Source organism: Pristis pectinata, chromosome 27 (assembly GCF_009764475.1).
Source record: "Pristis pectinata isolate sPriPec2 chromosome 27, sPriPec2.1.pri, whole genome shotgun sequence".
In the NCBI taxonomy this organism is placed as follows: domain Eukaryota; kingdom Metazoa; phylum Chordata; class Chondrichthyes; order Rhinopristiformes; family Pristidae; genus Pristis; species Pristis pectinata.
The window spans coordinates 7,204,543-7,221,663 of NC_067431.1; the positions used below are offsets into that span (position 1 = coordinate 7,204,543).

The 17,121-nt window shown below is 40.4% G+C and overlaps 1 protein-coding gene across 6 annotated transcripts in view; it reads left to right on the forward strand.

The window, feature by feature from the left end:
• Positions 1 to 17,121, forward strand: part of pknox2 (pbx/knotted 1 homeobox 2) — a 381,361-nt gene that overhangs the window by 175,057 nt on the left and 189,183 nt on the right. The window lies entirely within an intron of this gene.

Below are 17,121 nucleotides of genomic sequence, written 5' to 3' on the forward strand. Positions count from 1 at the left end.
AATGCAGGAAGATAAATTACAATCCACTAATTTGGGAAAAACTATTATACGGTTTTCGCTTGTTCATATGAAATGACCCAAAACAAAATCATCCAAAATTCTTAAAACTGAGTGTTGTTGGGCTCAGAACTTTGTAAAATTGAGCTCTGCAATATTGGAACTGCAAATTAGCTTCTACCTTTTGCTGAAATGGATGTTGTAATCACAGTGAGAATTAATGAGGGATCCAAAAGACTCAGAATCATTGTATTTGCCATAATTGTACCATGGCTCAACAGATGTATATCCCTCTTAAGGCACAAACACCCAGCAGTAAAAGTGTTCCAACCATTGATCAAAGGAAGAAGCTTATAACATTGCCAGAAAGAGCAGGCACTAGGAAAAATTCAGAGTTCAGCAAAAGAGGGCCAAGACATTGATAACAAAAAGGAAAGTAAAGAGTAATCCAGCAAGAAACTCAAAAACAGATTGTAAAAGCTCTTGCAGTTGCATAAAAAGGAAATGTTTAGGTAAAGTTACAGAATGGGATTGGAGAACTTATGTTGTTGAGAAAGGAAATAATAGAAAAATTAAACAAACATTTTGTGTCTGTCTTCCGGGAAGGAGTCATGAAGCTCTCAGAAATAGTGTAAAACTACAGGTCTAGTGGCATTGGAAGAAATTAGCATTAGTTAAAAGTTTTGAAGTTTTCAATCAGGATATCACATAACTGCACAATCCACACTTCTTAAATTGGTGGCTTAGTTATGAATACATGGTGATGATAAATGGTTCTTCTCGATAAAGGTGATGGTGTAAGTGGGTTGACTGTAATGCACTAATGTATGCAGCTGTTTTCCATAGCAACTCAATCCTATTACTATTATTAATTACCCACTAAGTAGCCGTCCTATAAAGCATCGGGCTGCTCACCAGAAAGAGAATGAAAGTATCAGTTAAACAATATGATTGCCACCAACTTAGTTGCACAAGGCCTACCTATTATACTTCATTGTGATTTTAATGCAATAAAACATCCCAAGGCATTTCGAAGAGCATTATGAAATAAAATTTGACTGATCCACATAAAACATCTAAAAATGGTCATCCAAATGCCTTAACAAGGAAACAAGAGCATCTTGTGTTCAGTTCTGGTTGCCTCATTATAGGAAGGATGTGGAAGCTTTAGAGAGGGTGCAGAGGAGATTTACCAGGATGTTGCCTGGATTGGAGAGCATGTCTTATGAGGACAGGTTGAGTGAGCTAGGGCTTTTCTCTTTGGAGAGAAGGAGGATGAGAGGTGATTTGATAGAGGTGTACAAGATGATAAGAGGCATAGATCGAGTGGACAGTCAAAGACTTTTTCCCAGTGCGACAATGGCTAATTTTAAGGTGATTGGAAGAAGGTATACGGGGGATGTCAGGAGTAAATTTTTTATACAGAGAGTGGTGGGTGCATGGCATGCACTGCCTTCAGAGGTCCTGGGGGCAGATGCATTCAGGACATTTAAGAGACTCTTAGATAGACACATGAATAATAGAAAAATAGGGGGCTATGTGAGAGGGAAGGGTTAGATAGATCTTAGAGCAGGATAAAATGTCGGCATAACATTGTGGGCCAAAGGGCCTGTGCTGTGCTGTAGTGTTCTATGTTCTATATGTTCTATGAAATGTATAGGACAGAAAACCAATAAATCCCCAGATACCCAGGATCTGGTGACCTCCTTGCCAAGGTTTTGATAGAGGTGGCAATGGAGGGGATAGATGTACTGGTTGGCATTTTCCAAAATTAGATAGTTCCTAAAATGGTTCCTATGGATTGGAAGGTAACAAATATAACCCAACTATTTAAGAAATAGAGAAGAAAGGAAAGTGGGAAGCAGCGAATCAGTTAGCTTGATATCATCTATAGGGAAAATGCTGGAATCTATTAAGGGATTGGCAACAGGGCACTTGGAAAATAATAACAGGATCAGAGGGAGTCAACATGGATTTATGAAAGGGAGATCATGCTTCAAAAATTGTTAGACTTTATTAATGTTGTAATTATCAGAAGAGATGAGTGTAAACCAGTGAGTGTGTATTTGGATCTTCAGAAGACTTTTGATAAGGTGCCATTCAAGTTTATTAGGTAAAATTAGAATGGCACTGGTGTGGATTGAAAATTGGTTAATGGACTGAGAGCAGCAGAATAAATGGGTTATTTTTGAGTTGGGAGGACATAACAAATGGTACTGGGGCTCAGTTATTCACCATCCACCTCGGGGATATGAACATGTGGGTGGTGGGGTGGGGTGTAAGTTAATATATCCAAAGTTGCTAATGATATAAAGCTGAATGCCACTGTAAGTTGTGAAGAAATGCAGAGATTTCAGAGTTTATGGACAGGCTAAATGAATGCATGATGATAAGGTAGATGGAATGTATTGCAGGGAAACATGAGGTCATCCACTTTGAAAGAAAAAAAAGATGGCAAAGTGGCTTTTTTAAATCATGAGAGATTGAGAGGTGTTGGTGTTCAGAGGGACCTCGGTGTCCTTGCATATAGATCACTGAAATTTAATGTGTGGATGTAGAGGCAATTAGGAAGGTAAACAGTATGTTGACCTTTATGGCAAGAAGATTTTAGTTTGAGACCGAAGAGATTGTATAGAGTTCTGGTGAGACCACACCTGGAATATTGTGTGCACATCCAGTCTCTCAAACCAAGGGGGGGAATATATTTATAATGGACAGAGTTCACTGGTGCACCAGTTTGAATCTGGGTCTGCACAATGTTCCACTGAGGAGAGATTAAGCAGGCTGGGTCTACACACTCCAGCATTTAGAAGAATATGGGGTGATCTCAGTGAAAAACACAAAATTCTTGCAGGTTTGATAGGGTAGATGCAGAGATGGGTTTCCCCTGGCCAGATTGCTTCAAATCAGGGGTCAGCTACTTAGAACTGAGGTGGAAAGAAGTTTCATCACCCAGGTGGTAGTGAATCTTTGGCATTCCCAACCTCGGAGGGCCACAGAGGTTCTGTTGCTGAGTGCATTGAAGTTGGAGATCAGTTGAGTTTTGGATATTGAGGGAATTGAGGGATTTGGTTAAAGTAAAAGAAAATGGCACTGAGATAAAAGGTCAACCACGATCTTATTTATTCATGGAGCAGAGGTGAGGTGGAAAATGGCCTGCTACAGCATCTATTCCTAATGTTCTCATGCCCAGAACTTTTGCTGTCAGAACATGATTCAGCCTCATGAGTGGAAGGTTACTCTGTGTCCAGACAGTTCCACACCACTTCTTGTGACTAGAATGCCATGGTAATTATATTACTGTACTAGTAATCCAACGGCCTAGACTACTATATCAGAATCAGCTTTATTATCACTGACATATGATGTGAAATTTGTTGTTTGCGGCAGCAGTACAGTTCAAAGACAAAATTACTATCAATTACAAAATAAATAGTGCAAAAAAATTGAATAACGAGGTAGGGTTAAAATTCCGCCATGGAAATCTGAGAATTTGTTCAGTGTTTTAAAAAGTATGGAAATAAAATGCTGGTATCATTACATCGATCTGACAGTTTCCAAGTTATTTTTAAAAACACAGCTGGTTTGGGTTGGAAATGTGCCGTGCTTCACTGGTCTAGCCAGTGTAGGATTCCAGTTCCATATCAATATGATTCACTCTCAGTGGTCTGGTAAGCCAATTTGCAACAGTTCAGAAGCCCAAAACATCAGGGGCATCTATGGATGGGCAAGAGATGTCAGTCTTGTCAGTGATGCGCAGAAATAGAAAACAAATATATTGAGGAAAATTCCAAACACAGGGAATTTTGCTATAAAAATTCATGTGATGTTAGTAGGGAAAAAGCTGTGATCGTTGCGCTGTGGTTCATTTCAATCTCCTTGCACGAGGACAACTTCGCAAAACGACTAAAACCTACTATAAATCTGTTGTCATTTTCCAAGTGTTGGGTGATTTTATTCATCTTTTTTCTGTTAGTGTTCAATGTTATCTTTGGAGAAGTCTTGTTCATTTAAATAAAAATGCATCTGCACTTTTACCTTAAATGTAAATGTCATAACACAGGATAGAGGATGAGCAAAGTTCCATTTATAATGTTCAGTCTGTCGCTCCAAGGGCAGATTAAAGATCATTTCAGATTACATTCCTAGGTATTCCTTGATACAGTGTTTTTTTTTGTGTAATGAAACACAGTTCACCATACTGGATGAACCTATTTTAGCCTGTGCTGCACTGTTGCAGTATCCCTGCCCGATAGACATTCTATAGCTTCTCAAAATGAAGTTGTTGTGGAAGTGTGTTTTATTTTTTTACACACCATCAGAAACAACTTGAAATTTAGTAGCTGCCCAACCTCAACCCTGTCAGCACCAGCCATGTGAGCACAACAAATATTTGCGGTTCCATCCTTCTGAACACAATAATCCTCACCACTCAAGTCCCCATGGAGGAAAACCATTGTGGGAGTTTCTTTTAGTTTTTTTTCTTGTACACAAACACCTTTTCAGAACATACTGTTAAACTCACTCCAGTTAGATGAGAAAGGATTTGGTAATGAATGGAAAATTCAGCACAAATTATCCTCACCTAATTATTTTTTTCCTGTGTTTTCTTTCCTCACCTCACTACTGAGACCACTACAAAATGAAAAGTTAAGAAGGTGTGGGATATAAAAAGGAGGAAGTAGTGACTTAATAAAAATATTGAAGGTGTAATGAAGATTCAACAGAATGAAACCAGGGCTTAGAGGGTTTGCTTAGAAGGACTGGTGGCAATGGAACATGGTAATGGAATTCTCACACTGAATAGGGTGAAGAAGTTGGGTCAGTTGGAGCTTTGAAGATTGAACTCAATAGATTTTAATTGGATGCAGAGAAAGGGAGCAAAGGCAGCAAAATGGAATTAAAGTACAGATCAACCATGATCTAATGGAAATTGCATTCCTTTGATTTGAGAAGGTTAAGGGCACTTCTGGCCCAGGTCTATAAAATAATAAAATAATTTAAAAGAAGTTGTACTACAAAGCCATTCACTCTGCTCATGGGAACAAAACTGAAGGGGTGTAATTGGAGTTAGACTATTCAAGAGGAAAATTAGGAATTACTTTATAATGTGGTAGAAATCTGGAATTCTCACATTGAATAAGGTGAAGAAGTTGGGTCAATTGGAGCTTTGAAGATTGAGCTCAATAGATTTTAATTGGATGCAGAGAAAGGGAGCAAAGGCAGCAAAATGGAATTAAAGTACAGTTCAACCATGATCTAATTGAAAGATGGGGCAAGGTTGAGGGATTGAATGTTCTCCTCCTGTTCCGGTGCTTTTCCTTGAAGGTCCTGACTCCTGAGATGACATGGGCATCAGAGGTAATGGGGAGAAGGCAGAAGAATGAGGTTGAGAGGGATAAATAAATCAGCCATAATCGAATGGTGGAGCAGACTCAGTGGGCTGAATGGCCTAATTCTGCTCCTATGTCTTATGGTCACAATGTGCTCACCAGTGACTCTTTGCAAAGAGCATTCTTTGGGGATTTGGCCACTGACTGTTGGTAGACTCCAGTCCCACCAAGTCGCTGTGTCTTCTTCCCTCACTCCTTTCTTGACATTCACCCACCTTGGCTTACGAGCAGAGATCGCAGTGGGCCACTTGGTGGCAGAAGCTCTCTCTGGCTTTCTTCCTTTCTAACTAAAGAATAAGTTGTGCTTCTAAAGATGCCCCAGCTAAGCTAAGCTAATTTAACACAAACAATGAGCACAATTTGGAAGTTCCAGATGTTTTACCAACTGAACCATGCCAACTAAGCTGAAAAACAACAATATGTTAATAAAGAAAAAAAATGTCAAGGTTTCAGGGCCTTGTGTTTTCTCATCACAGACCCCAAAACAAGTTTTGTTGTCTTATATGCTTTGGCTTCATTCCTTACTTGAAGACTGTTAAAGGCTAGAGTTCCCGTAGTTCTTAGTACAAAGAAATGGGGAAATTATTCTCTCTGGAGTTGAGTCGTTGAAAACCTGATTGCTGCTAATCAGATTTGCTTGTCACCGACTCTACCAACAGGGTAGGGTGTTTTACAGGGTGCCATTGGTTGTAGGAGTGATTTATGGCCTCTTTGTCAGCATTTCGACAGTGTCGAAGTGTTCCTATTTCCTTCCATTACTTGCTGCTTCCCAGGACTATGGCCTTTCTGGATGCTCATGCAGTGGGACTCTTGTTTGTCACTGTTAGGGAAATTTTCCACTGTGAGTATCTTGGGACGTGCTCTGCAGAGAGGTGAATGTGCAGTGCTGTGTCAATGGATGGGATTGGAGCATGGGCAGAATGGGCTGTTCTGCAGCTAATATAATGGACAGCAAGGGTGAGACTGCAACTTGCATGTGTTTATGCCCCAGCACATCATGTGCTTGTTTGGGGGATAGGTATAGAGGAAGGATACTTTGCCTATGTTAGTCCAAAAAGCATAATAAGTATAATGACTTGAGCTAGTTTAATTTTCCATCACTTCAGACACCAACTTGGCTTTGCTGCCAAGAGCTAGGTAGCTAACTCTTTTTTTATATAGAGTCACAAGAAACTGCAGATGCTGGAATCTGGAGCAACACACAAGATGCTGGAGGAAGTCAGTGGGTCAGGCAGCATCTGTAGAGGGAAACGTTTTGACTGTCTTTTTTTTGTTTTTTTTTAATCCTTTTTTTAAATCGTTTTCACCCGCCACCTCCAACTGCCCCATCCAGTCCTTATTTTGTTCAATAACATTTTAAAAAAATAATCCAGGTGAAGGGTCTTGACCTGAAACACCAGCTGTCCATTTCCCTCCACAGATGCTGCCTGACCTGCTGAGTTCCTCCAGCACTTTGTTTGTTGCCCCAGATTCCAGCATCTGCAGTTGCTAGTAATAATAAAAAAGACCTTTTTAATGCTTTTAGAATTTTCTTTCCTGGGGCTGCTTGCAGCACTGTGTCGAATATTAATCTATCGTTCTTGGAACCTCCAGGACAATGCTGGATATCTGCCTACTCCACAAAAGAATTGTTAATAAACATCAAATTCTCTGGCAGCTTGGGGTGAGCCTGATGCTGCTATTCAGTCAAGTCCAGGAACGGGTGGGAGCGCTACCTCTATGAGCACTCGCATTTCAAGCTTGTCTTTACACAGACACAACTATCCATGGTCCTTTGCATGGATCTCTTACTACAATTAATTTTCATTCCAATTTAGCAATCGTAAAATATAAAAAAAATCTTTTATATTAAAAGCAAAGGCTGATAGCACAAATCTCTGTTAAAACCTTAAACGGATTCCCTGAAAGGCTAATCTCATTTGCAGTGTATGTTTGTAATGGTGCAGTTTGAGTTAGTTTGAGAATCCTAAATGACTAATCGACCTTTTCATTAACCCCCCACTGATGTCCTCAAACAGATTTTGTGAAGCAGAAAACTAAAATCTATGCATTACAATTGATGCATAATTAAACCCTCCGCCTTTTATTCTCACGGGTCCTGCGTTCTTTTTTAAAACAAACTCTGCTGGCAGTGAGGCTGTGAGCAGGGTATTTTGATGCTGTGTATTAACATGAGAAAGAAAGTCAACTAACCACATCAAGAATCATTCCTTTCTTTTGGAAATGATATAGTGATTCCCCTAGATATAGGTTTACTGGGGGTGGTATCTGTCTGTTATCTGGTGGCTGGTCAGATATATCTCTATTTTATCTTCCCACCTTCATGGTTTTGGTCTTGTGGTGATCTGTGTTTTTTATTCTTTAGTCAGTAGACAAGATTAAATTCAGATTCCCTCCACATTGCTACTTTAATATCTCAATAGTGAACAATGCTGGCTGAAGTAAAAGCATGATCTGAGGGGAATATATTGTTTAAAATGCTCAAGTGTGTGCAGTTTTTTAATTAAAAGAACAAGTCAACGCTATAATCACTGGGTCCTGCCAAATCAGGCCTCGACTGTACATGGCTGCTCAGTGGAAGATCTGTGAATGGCAAACTGGAGCCATCTGACCTCATAGAAAGCTTATACATGAGAGCACATGCAATAACGCGCTTGTCTTGTTCTGGACTCTCGACTGTGTTGCTTAGCAGTGCATCTCTCTTGTGAGGTGGTTTTTAATATTGTTGAAGCACTTAAAGAAAAATTGGATCTTTAGGGTGATCTTCATGAGGCAAAGCCCTCTGACCCTTGGGTCTCTGTGTTTTTCCAATACCACCTCCTGGTTTTCTATTGACTATCCCTGTTCTTCTGAATCCCTCCCTGAATCATTCTATCGTTGTCTATTTTAAGATCCGATTAATATTTATCTTTTTCAATTGAGGTTTTGGTCATCTGTTTGGTATGAAGTTCTGATAAATAATGCTTCTGTGAAATGCTTTGAGACATTTTACTGATATTAACCATGCTATATAAACAAATAGTGTTTTGAGGTTACTGATGGAGAGCTATATTATGTCCAAGTGTTAGTCACTTAAAAGCACACAGGTTAGTTGTACTCTGCGCTCTCCCTGGTGAAGGCTCAGCACTGAGAGACTTTCACCTGCACTTCTAATGATTTTATTGCAATAAAGTCACTTTGTTTTACTTGGTTGTTCAGTTGTTTAGTGTTGTTGTTGGCTTGGTTTTCATTGAGCCCGATGCAAACAGTTCAATTCGCCAATTTATAACGGGCTACAAATGAAGCTGATGCATTTCATCACAGTTCACTCAGCCAATAGGAAGGCTGTGGTTGGGACAAGGGGGGTGAAGTCCTTCATGCTTCCTATTGCTGTCAAAAGGAGAAGTGGTTATTAACTGCCTGACATATTAAAAAAATCGTTGGAATATTCTGAGATACTTGGAGTTGTGGATTCTGCCTTGTAGAAGTGATTTAAGCACTGACAGTTGGAAGCTAGAACCTGAGGTGTATTTGCAGTCCTTTGCTGCTGGTCTGGGTGGGTTCCTATTGTCCTGTACAGTTGCCCAGTCAGTATTAATTTTTGTTTACTCATTCCTACAGATCATGACAAGGTAAATATAGCAACCTTGATACTCCATGGCAGTCCTTTTATGACTTGGGTTGACTTTGATTCTGTGTGATGCCAGTTCTGTAATCAGAACACTTGGGTCAGGCTACCAGATTTTGGTCGTGGTGTGGAGCCACATATGGGAGAGGACTGACTGATGCCTGAGCAACGGACAGACTTCTGGCATGTCTGTCCTCTTGAATAGTGTGGAAAGGCATCACTAGGTGGGAAAAAGGAGATTGGAAATTAATATGTGATTAAATTCGCCTTTTAGAAAAGAATAGTCAGCACTTGTGAAAGGAGGAAACGGAGAAACAAAATAAATTGGGTCCCAGAGTAGGACTGACTTCGTGATGTATTCAGATTTAATTTCATGTGTCAATAAACACTGGTTTTTACTTCTGTTTCCTATTGGGATTATCAACTCATTGTTCGCTCTCCTACCCTTCTGCTAGATGAGCATTCTTTCTTGAATTTATTAAAGTAAATAAGTGATGAACTGGCTTTTGAATATTGCTGAGTAATTTCTGTGAACTCCTATAACAGTGACGAGATCGTTGCTTGTGTGTTGTGTCCCCTGGACCTTGAACCAGATACCAATTGATACTGTACCAATTGCAGTGAAATAATAGCTCTTACTCTATCTCCGTGGTCTTGCAAATCTTCTCTTTTTAGGTCCAGATCACTTTGCACACTCATGGTTGCATTCAACCTGCTTCTGACACTCTTTCAAACAATCCTTTTCAGATCTATGTAAAAAAAAATTCTGATTCCTGCACTGAATTTATTGCTAATAAATATGTGTTCTTTGATTATTGACCGTCTGTTAGCGCAAACAATCTTGCTCTGTCGTCTCTATCCAAATTCAGCCTGACTTTGAATATATTGACCAGAATTTGGAGTCAACAGCAGTCTGCCCTAGCACGTTGCTGACCTCCAATTAATGTTCCAATTGAACATCCCCAGTGGGATGTCAGTGGCTGGTCGATCACTTGCTTCTTGACCTGTTGTGCAGTTAGGGCTTTACGTGAAAGGGGTGGGTCTGAATAAGCCCATCCCAGAAATGTTGATGAGATTCAGAAAATTCAAAAATGTTGAAACAGAATATCTATGATATTTAAAAAGAATTTGCACCCAAAAACATCTAAGTGACTTGAGCAATCTTTCAAAAGAAACCTAAATTGACTGAAAGGTTGAATTATGCTTGATCGGGCTCAGTTTTGTGTGTGTCTCCTGCGAAGGCCTATGATCATACTAACCTTTTGTGGCTCCACACATCTCACTACTTGCTGCAGCCGTACCCCAAGGAACAGTTAGTAATGAGCAACTAGGTCACTGACATTGAACTTTAACTTGGGGCAGGTTGTTTGTGTAGATTCCTTATGGTAAGAGTTCTTTACCCCAGCTCTGGATACTCATTCATTGAGCAAACTCAAGACTGTGTGGACACAAAGGGAATTGATAGATATGCAAATTGGGCAGGATGGGTGTATTCTAAAATGAAGCTGATAAATTCTTCAGCATTAAGCGAGTTGACAGATCTGGAGTTTGGGTGGGAATGTAGACAAGGCAAAGGATGGACCATGGTTTATTGAAAGGCAGTTCAAGGGATCAGATGACTTCCTTCTCTTTGACTTTCTTGTATTACAGGTGTCTTTCTGTAGGCCCTATTTTCTGGTGATGTAACAAGAAGAAATTCCTTTCGCATTGCACTAAGTATTTTTTTAATTTGAAAGCAGCTGTGGCAGTTCAACTCATTTTGAGTTATGCCCCCAGTGGCGATGACTCAAGGGGAGATACCACAGCCTTCTGCTCCCTTGATGAACTTTGTGAGGAGCTCAGTGGCAGAGTACAGTTGGAAAAACAACTACAAATAGCAATTCCTTGGACACTCGGAGATAGTGGACCATTGCGTGAGAAACATGGGCAGTTATATGAGTAAATGCTGAAGTTGCTCACTAAAATCCGGTCTCATAAATCTCTCTTCGACACTGTCGCTGGATGCAAAACTCATAAAATGAGTTGAAGTGCCACAGCTGCTTTCAAATTAAAAATATAACATTTAAATTATCAATGTACTTTCAGTGGAACAGAAAAAGAATTTCTTGCAGTGCGGTCACCAACAAGTAGAGCTAACAGGAAGACACCTGGAACATGAGTACAAGAAGCAGAAACAGAAGGCCACCTCTTCCCTGGAACTGGCATTCAGTAAAAACCATGACCCCATTCATGTACCTTGTCCAATCTCCCACCCAATCCTCACATCTTTGCTAAAGAATTTGCTAATGTCGGTGTTGAGTGTAGTTGTCCTGTTCAAATTGCAGGCCCTCAGTGTCCACGTCAACCTTAAAGTTTCCCAGTGACTGAGCATGCACAAACTTCTAGGCTAATTTCCAAAGATTAGCAATCATCTGACTAAAAATATTACTCCTTATCCTGACAGTATACCACTTGATTCTGGAGTATCCACCCTGAGGAGGGAGCCTCTCTGCAGCCACCCTTTTAAGAATCTTACTTGTTTTAATTTGATCATTTTCCATTCTTCTAAAACCTCATGAGTATGGATCACTTAATCCTTCGCAATACAACCCCTCATTCCAGGAATCAATCTCGTGAATGTATATTGCCTTCCGGCAAGGTAAGTATGTCTTCTTGGGCGGTGAAGCCAAAATTACACACAGTATTTCCAGATCTGGTCTAAATAGAGCCCCGTACACTTGGGACATCAATGGTGATTTTACTGTCTCTGTGGTCACCTCTTTCACTATCCTATGATGCAGGGCATTTGTTGGTGTTCTCCTACTTTCTCATGTATCTTGTTATGATTATTACTTACTTTAAATTCCTTTCTCTTATTAGATCATTGGATTTTCTGCTACCTTGGATATTTTATTATGTTTTCTGCAGGGAAATCAGTTTCAAAATACTTGTTTAATGCCTTGATTACTCCTTTATTCCATGTTGTAATTCTCCTGCCTCTGCTTCTAGGGTTAGATAGTGTGAGGGTGGTTTGATGGATGGCACAACATGGTGGGCCGAAGGGCCTGTTTTGTGCTGTATGGTTCTAAGGGAAACATTTTTGATATTTTCTTCCTTTTTGGAAAGTTTTATACAAAATTTTAGCAGGTCAGGCAGCATCTCTAGAAAAGAGAAATAGATCTAATGTTTCAAGCTGAAGATGAATGGTCTTCAACCTGAAAGGTTAACCCTGCTTCTCTCTCCACAGATGCTGCCTGACCTGCTGAGTGTTTCTGGCCTTTTCTGTCCTAGTTTCAGACTTCCAGCTTCTACACATGTTTGATTTTCATCTATGGAAACTCTTGCTACTTCATTCTTGCTCTTTACGTTTACCTTCCTTATTGTTTTTCTAGACATTCATCGATGGCACCTGAAACCTTCTCCATCTTCAGATCCTCAGCTTGTGGCAGTGTTAAGTCACTTCCTCTAGTTTAAGGTCATCTTTTAACTCCTTTTGGTTAGTCATGAAAGAATCACATTTCCTGTGAAGTTTTTTTCTCAAAGTGGATGCATTCATTGAAAATTATCAAATTAGTAAGTGTTTGTCTTGTTCACCTACTGGAAAATCTGTTAATTTAATTTTATAATCTGAGCTACTTTGACATTACAATTAGCTTTATTTAAGTATAGAAACCTTGCTTCCATCTCAATTATCTCAAAAATAAAATTCTGTTAAATTGTAATCTTGCTTCTTGAGAGAATTCGCCTCGAGGCACAATTGTGTTGTCTGGATGGGACCAAGACATGCAGTGAAATTGAAAGTTTTGTCACATTGATATTTGTCAAGGATTCAACAGAGATTGAAGACGAAAATGGTTCTGTTTTCTTTCTTCATTGTCAATGAGCCCAGATTCCACAGTCATAAGCTAGAGAGCTAAGTATGCCACTGTTGCATGTGGATGCCTTTTGTCAATAGAGTGAGCACTCAATTTATTCCTAACTCCATTTTGCAGTAATGGCTTTAGCTACCTTTTCATTTCAGCTTCTAAGCCAAGATTTTGTGAGCTGGTGCAGTCTAAATAGAGAAATGATTTAACTAAACACTCTTCACCTATACTGATTCTACATTCTGTTTTTCGAGAATTTCCTCATTTCCCTTATTTCATCTTTTATTCTGAAGGCTGCCACGCCTCTTTTGCTCATCCTTTCCGAACCCTGTGTATTTTGGAGCTTTGAACTCTCAATCTTATTCACTATACAGCCATGTCCCTGTAATGGCCACCAGGTCAAACTCATTTCTTCTAAGGAACAACATTTTCCACAATGCAGCACACCCTCATCCAACTACACTATAATACTGGCTTTAAATTATGTGCTTAAATTGGGGTTTAACCCACTGGTTTCTCACTCCAGGGTGAAAGTGTAAACAGTTGAACCAAGCTTGTGGGTCAAGGACAAACATTATGGGCAGAAGACATACAATTCTGTTTTACTCAGCAAAGTGCACCATGATGGACCCAAAGCATTGTGCCTTCAGGTTGAGACACATTGTTTCAGCAAACTAATAAAGTTAATTGGTGCAAAGCTGAGTCTCTGTGTTGTCTTTCATGTTAGAAATGCTAAAGACTGAAAGTGTGATGGCAGGTTTGCATTTCTGGGATTATCCAAACAAGAAGCTTCTGATTTTCAGCAAGGCCAATGATAACAGTGAAGACCAGGTGTTCATTAAACTTGTGAAAAATGTTTATCTTGTGGACTGATTAGAGCATCAGAGCAACATTCCATTTGCATGGTTTGGGACAGTCTGCCCTCTACGTTTTTCTTAGTTTGTCAGGCTGCATCTGTGGGAAGCAAAACAGGGTTAACATGACCATAAAACCTTGTAACAGCTTATCCCCATGGTCACCCTAGTTTTACCCTGTCAGAGATATCCCCCACGTTCTCCCACCCTGCCTGCAGTTTAACAGGCTTCTTCAGAATCAGATTTATTATCACTGTCTTATGTGACGTGACATTTGTTGTTTTGCAGCAGCGGTACAGTGCAAGGACATAAAATTGCAATAAATTACAAAAATAAAACAAAGTGCATAAATAAGGAATAACAAGGCAGTGTTCGTGGGTTCATGGACCATTCAGAAATCCGATGGCGGAGGGAACAGAGCTGTTTATGAATCCTTGAGTGTGGGTCCAAAGGCTCCTCTACCTCCTCCCCGATGGTAGTAACAAGAAGAGGGCATGTCCCGGGTGGTGAGGGTCCTTAGTGACTTCCCCGTTCTGACGAAGTGTTTTTGACCTGAAACGTTAACTCTGTTTCTCCTCCCACAGATGTGGCCTGACCTGCTGATTGCTTCTAATTTATTTATTAATAAATGTATTCATACTGATTTATTTTAGATTTCTAGCATTTGCATATTTTTATGATTTTTGCCTTTCGTTTTCCTCTCTTGCTTCTTTATCTTCTCTCTTTGCCCTTTTTATTTATTTTCTCTCTCACTCTATCTCCTCTCGACCCCTCTTCAATGTCGCTCTCTCCCTTTTCCTCCCATGGATGCGACTCAACCTGCTGACTTCCTCCAGCAAATTCTTTGTTACTCTCTCCCTATTATCAATCTCTTTCCTCCTCTATCTCTGTTCCCTCTTTCGTGTGAGTGTTTCATTTTGGCGTCAACATCTTTACTGACATCAGCAGAAATGTAAAAGGAATGTTGACCCAGGCTGGTCAGTGTATGGAAATTAAAGTGAAAGTCAGTTTATCGTTAAGAGGGCTAAGAATAATTCTGCAGATGTGTATTAGAGAACTTGGTGACTATAAATACCTGAAACACTTTGTTTGCTGAGCACAGCCCAATCACTCAGTGCGCATCTAGTGCTCTTTATTTTGTGGCGTGCTGTTGGCAAGTTTATCTGTAGCTGATAGCCTCTGTGGCTCTCTGATAACTATTTCAAGCTGTTTGTTCAAGCAATTGATGTAATGTGATTGTAGTCTTCACACAAAGGTGTTTGATTTGGCCATGAGCCACAATCATGTGGTAAGCTAAAGATAAGCCCACACAGTGAGACAGACTAGCACCATTGGTTTATAAGGTTTACTTGTGAATGTGCAGGCTCTATTGGCTTCTCCAGAAAATCATTTCATCCTGCCACTCCATCACAGTGTTAGCTTTCTGGCATGTTGAGCTTTGAGTTCAGGAGTCAGGAAGTTATGTTAGAGAGAGCCACAGAGAGCAATACAGCACGGATACAGGCCCTTTGGCCCAACGAGTCCAAGCCAACCATGGTGCCCACCCACCTAGTTTCAATTTCCTGTGTTTGGCCCATATCCCTCTAAGCCTCGCCCCTGCATGTACCTGTTGCTGCTTTATAAAGCTCTGGTTAGGCCGCATGTGGAGAATTGCATTCAGTTCTGGTCGCCCCATTAGAGGAAGGATGTGGAGGTTCTGGAGAGGGTGCAGGAGAGGTTTACCAGGATGCTGCCTGGATTAGAGGGGATGTGCTATAAGAAGAAATTGGACAAACTTTCTCTGGAGCAGCAGAGGCTGAGGGGAGACTTGATGGAAGTTTATAAGATTATGAGAGGCATAGATAGCGTAGACAGCTGTTATCTTTTTCGCCAGGGTCCAAATAAATACTAGCGGGCATGCATTTAAGATGAGAGTGGGTAAGTTTTTTTCACACAGAGTAGTGGGTTCATGGAATGCATTGCCAGGGGTGGTAGTGGGGGCAAATACAATAGAGGTGTTCAAGAGGTTCTTAGATAGGCACATGCATGTGTCGAGAATGGAGGGATTTGGACATTGTGTGGGCAGAAGGGATTAGTTTAGTTAGGCATTTTATTAGTTTAGCACAAAATCGTGGGCTGAAGGGCCTGTTCCTGTGCTGTGCTGTTCTGTGTTCTACTTTTTGGAATTTTCCCTCCACTGTTTCACTGGAAAAGACTGGCTAGGTGTAACTGATAATCAATGAACTATAGATGCTGAAAATCTAAACTAAAAACACAATATGTCAGAAGCACTCGACGAGTCAGACAGCATGCGCAGAAAGTAGAACGGTTCACATATCAGGCCAAAAACCCTTTGTCAGTTCAACCTGAAATGTTAACTCTCTTTCCATGGATGCTGCCTGCCCTGCTGAGAGTTTCCAGCATTTACTGTTTTTATTTTGGGTGTAACTAACCATTGGGTTGTCAATATTTAGTATCATGGCATCAGGTGTTCCTGACCAATATTTATTTCTCTAATGGACGTTTTATTTGGTTGCTGCTGTATTGTTGTTTGAGGGAGCTTCCTCAATGAAGATTGTCATGTTTCTTACAGTAGCAGTGAATCTTGAGAAGGTATGGTATTGGCTGTAGAGCACTCTGGGGTGTTCTGAAAAGGGTATGAAAGGTACTGTATGAATGCAGATCTTTACATTTCTTTTTTGCCAAGTTGTAGGGGAATAATTATGTATAAAATATGCAAATTTGAATGTTACAAATTCAGATAATACCCAAAAACCTATTGAATTTGGACGGATACACAGTTTAACCCAATGCTCCAGGAAGGAGCACTGCGTTGTCTGAGACGTTGAACTATGATCTCTGCAGTGGTTGCAAGCAGTCACTTTATTTGAAGAAGAGAGAGGAGTTCTTCCCACTGCCCTGATCAGTGTTTATCTTTCAAATAATATTTACTGGAATTATCTGCCCATTTATCTCATTGCTGTGCACAAATTGGCTGCCCTGTTTTACAGCAGTGACTGTACAATTGGTTATTGGATAAACCTGAGGTCATCCGATGTGTCTTACAAATGCAAGTTTGTTCCCTCACTCCTTGTGTATTATTGAAGAAATCCCATCTTGTGGCAATGTTTCTTTTAACCTCCCCCCCACCCCATAGTCCACACCGCTGGTCCCATATCATGAATCACAACAAGAGGCTTTCATTCTGTTTTTCACCACCTGCTCAGGAGTGATTATCATTAAATCCACATGGTTTCCAAAAGAATTTAGTGCTGGACTTGATTGAGTGAGAGCAGCCGTCTGCACATCTGCAGCCCCGGAAAGGTGAACCTGCTGACTGAGGCAGTCCAGGACATGAGCAGTAAAACCTTACTGGATCAATCCCTTCAGTAAAACTCTGCTGATGGGGCCGAGCTCTGCCAACTTCACCGTCTCTCAAAGCAGCC